This window comes from Myotis davidii, unplaced genomic scaffold (genome assembly GCF_000327345.1).
Source record: "Myotis davidii unplaced genomic scaffold, ASM32734v1 scaffold104, whole genome shotgun sequence".
NCBI classification, from domain to species: domain Eukaryota; kingdom Metazoa; phylum Chordata; class Mammalia; order Chiroptera; family Vespertilionidae; genus Myotis; species Myotis davidii.
This window is the reverse complement of record NW_006296625.1, coordinates 5,284,797-5,289,120: the sequence shown is the minus strand read 5'-3', so window position 1 is coordinate 5,289,120 and position 4,324 is coordinate 5,284,797.

Genomic DNA, 4,324 nt, shown 5'->3' with positions numbered 1-4,324 from the left:
AGGGGTGGGTGGGGGGATGGGGGGGGTTGCGGGCTCCATCCTCACTGTGGGGCGTGCAGGAGGCAGCCAGTCAATGATTCTCTCTCATCATTGATGTTTTTATCTTCTCTCTCCCTCTCCCTTCCTCTCTGAAATCAGTAAAAAATATATTGTAAAAAAAGGTGAGAGGGAAAATGAATTGGGAACAATATTTGTAAATTAAAGATATTTGTAAAATAATTATTTTATACAAAAGGCCAATAGCCTAATGTTTAGAGAGCTCTTTTCTTTTCAGAAGAAAATAAAAGAAAAATGGATAACGAACAGAGGCAAACTGTATCAGCTAGGCAAACTGTAACAAAATACCACAAACTGGAAGGCTTAACGAATTTATTTTCTCACAGTTCTGGAGGTTGGAAGTCTAAGATGAGGTGTTGACAGGTTTGGTGTCTTCTGAAGCCTCCTTGATTTTCAGAAAACCTCACATGCCCTTTCCAATGTACACAAGCATTCCTGATGTTTCTTCCTCTTCTTATAAGACCACCAGTTCTCTTAGATCAGAGCTCCACCCTAATGACCTCATTTAACTTTATTTCCTCTTGAAAGTCTCCTATTCCTAAATATAGTCACATTGGGGGTCAGCATTTCAACATATGAATTTGGGAGGGAGGAGCACAATTCAGTTCATAATACAAACCAATGAAGCAGAAATACTAATCCTCCTATATAATAAACTAGAGGCTCAGTGCATGAAATTGATGCACTGGGGGGTGAAGGGGGGTCCCTCACCCAGCCTGTGCCTCTCACAGTCCGGGAGCCCTGGGGGGTATGTCCGACTGCAGGGAGCGGGCCTAAGCCAAAAGTCGGACTCCTTAGTGCTGCTGTGGAGGTGGGAGAGGCTCCCGCCCCCACCACTGTGCCTGTCAGCCATGCAACCTTTTATATTTTTACTTGAACTTATTGGGGTGCCATCCTATAATAATAAAGAGGTAATATGCAAATTGACCATCACACCCTCACACAAGAGGGCCGCCCCCATGTGGTCACAAGATGGCCGGCAGGGGAGGGCAGCTGTGGGCAATCAGGCCAGCAGGGGAGGGCACTTGTGGGTGAACAGACTGGCAGGGGAGGGCAGTTGGGAGGGACCAGGCTGGCAGGTGAGGGCAATTGGAGGTGATTGGGCTGGCAGGGGAGTGGTTTTGGGGTGATCAGGATGGCAGGCAGAAGTGGTTAGGGGCAATCAGGCAGGCAGGCGAGCGGTTGGGAGTCAGCAATCCTGGATTGTGAGAAGGATAGGACCTAAACCAGCAATCAGATATCCCCTGAGGGGTTCCAGATTGGAGAGGGTGCAGGCTGGGCTGCAAGACATGCCCCTCCCCCCATGCATGAATTTTGTGCACCAGGCCTCTAGTTATCTATAACATGGGGGAAAAGTTTATCCTCACCAGTAGTTAAAGAATGTAGACTTAACTATAATAAAAAATCCTTTTCCTGAATTATCATTTCGGCAAACAATAAATGGTGGACTGGAGATGAAAGTAATTTTGAAAGAAGAATGGAATAGTTTCTGGTGATAGAACTATATAGCAGATAAAAGAGAAGAATACTGAGAGAATGAATGTTCAGTTCATAGTGACCTAGTTTTCTGTCAAAGTCAAGGCTGATGCTTGAGCAACCATTTTGAGTAAGATGACTCTATTTTACACAATTTGGACCCCAAATTGGAATCTGAATTAAGCTGGGTCAGTTAGAGGGGTTTGTTTGTTTGTTTTGTTTTTAGAATGGAAATCCATATTTGCAGCAAATTTTAAAAATTCAGTCTCTCTCATGTCGGATCATGGCATACCTTTATATATACATATAAAACCTTGAGAGATAGCCGTAGCCAGTATGGCTTAGTGGATAGATCATTGGCCTGAAGACTGAAGGGTCCAGGGTTCGATTCCAGTCAAGGGCACATGCCTAGGTTTCGGGCTGGATCCCCAGTAGGGGGTGTGCAAGAGGTAACCAATCAATGGTTTTCTCTCATCATTGATGTTTCTATCGCCCTCCCTCTCCCTTCCTCTCTGAAATAAATAAAAATATATTAAAAACAACAACCTTGAGAGAGATAGTCAGTTTTCCACAAACCATTTCTAGTAGAGAAGCAGAAAATGTCAGAAAATGAGAGAGAAGAGAGAGGAGAGAGAGAAAAAGAAAGAGAGAGAGAGAGAATCACACATTCAGAAAGAAACGGAGATGAGATACAGGAAGAGTTCGGATATAATTCCAATCTGTTTGTGGAATTTCCCTTAGGCCTGCTTTTACTCCTGCCCTGTAGCTCTAAAAATTAGTCCTACCTTATCATAAAATCTCCCCTAGCCCTTTTTTGCATAAGTAGCTTGATTCAGTTTTAATTTTATCTTAAAATTAAGAATATTGACTGAAAATAGTGGATGATAGAGAAGGAGAATTCAGAGTTCTCCTGTATAGCTTTCAGCCTTAAGAAATTTATAGAGTTCCCTATAAAGTGAATCATTCGGTGCACAGCTCAAAGTTTCACACTTTGAAAAAATTTTGCTCTCTGTAGTTATTCAAGGCACCCTTATTGATGCTATCATGCAGCTGCTTTCCATTTCCAACTGGAACCTGCTAATCCAGCCAACCTATTTATAAACCTAGCCATAAAAGCTCAGGTGTTTTCCTCCTCCTTTAATTGTTCATAAAAGAATGTCCATATAACCATTGGTGTGAGCTGAGAATGGTGTTCTAGTGCAACCTTGGTAGGTGGCAAGGAAGTTTGGGCTACCTGGTCATGCAGCTTGCTTATGTCCTCTATGTTGTTCATGCTTGGTGTCCCAGATGCACTATTTTCATCTTTAGATGGATTTGCTCTGTCGACCTGTATTACTTGGAATTTCTGACAAGACTCAACTTATAATGGATGATTCCAAATATCTCAAAAAATTTAAGGATGGAAATATGTTTATAAATACAATATTTAGACATTTATTAGTGACCTTCAAAGAATTGTTTCACTGAAAACTGAATGACAGGGTTAAGGGATGAGTGCAAGACTAGAACAAGTAGGAAGAACAGTTAAGTATTTGGTACTATTGTCTTAAGTGAGGTGGTTGTTTGAAAAAGTAATTAATTGGATTCAGGATTTCCAGAAATGAAAAAAGATAAGATCATACCTTATCTCACAAACATCTCAGACACTGGAAATAGCTCTCCATCTTGTCTTTTCTCATTATTTCCAGGTTTGTTTTTTACTTTCTTATAAGCGACGGATCTTTATCTTCTGACACCTTAAATGATGCAGGTAGAACAGGATAGTGGGCATAGGATGTGTGTCTATGTGGACTTTTGCCAGGTTTATTTGCTTGTTTCTCCAGAGCCCCTTACACAGAGTTCGGGTCAAATGATTATATCTTCACCAATTATATAAAGTTAAGAATTATCCCAGAAAAAAGTATTCTCAAGTACATCTCTACTCCCTGAGGGAAAATAAATGTGAGATTGCCTCCCCCCTGTATCATCTTGTTAGGCTGAGCTGACCTATATTTTGCTTCTGGATTGGAAGCAACCTGACTGGACACTTCAATATTTCAGATAAGCTTTTGGTTTAAATCTTCTTTCACTTATTTTCTCCCCAGTCCATTTCACATTACTGGTTTCCTTTGGTATTATATGGGTTATTAATTTTAGCTTTCACATGTTTGGTTGCAAAATGTAACTACTTACATTTTAATTGTTTAGGCAAAGTACTGGATGTCCCTTTTAATCAGAGGAAAAGTAATCTATACTAATAAAAGCCTTTGTGGTCATCACGCCCTCACGCTGTAACAATCCATCACCAGGAGACTGTGTGCGCAGCGGGCGCGCGCGGGTGGGCAGGGACTTGACGCTGAGTGTGGAGCGTGGAGGCGGGTCTTGGCGGCTCTGTGCAGTGATGCTGGGTGCAGGAACCCCGGCTCCAGCCTACTTCTTTGGGGCAATCCGTTGAGGAGCCCCAGATGGGTGGGCGGGGCCTACCTCTTTGGGGAGATCATTCGCTGTGAGAGGGCACAGGCCAGGCTGGGGACCCCACCCCCGAGTGCATGAATTTCGTGCACTGGGCCTCTAGTATTTTGTAAACGAAGCTATTATAGTATAGTAACAATTATGAGTAATTATGTCTTAACTGATTTACATTATTTGTATCTAAGAGAATAAGAAATGTTTGACAGTTCATTTGTAAATTTAAGTTGTAAAACTCTCACTTGAGTAAAGATTGTTTTTTTCTTGATGTTAATTCCCTTTGAAAGCAGTGGACTAGAGATAGCTTTGCCAGTAGATATTTTTTAAAAAATCATTGTAAATC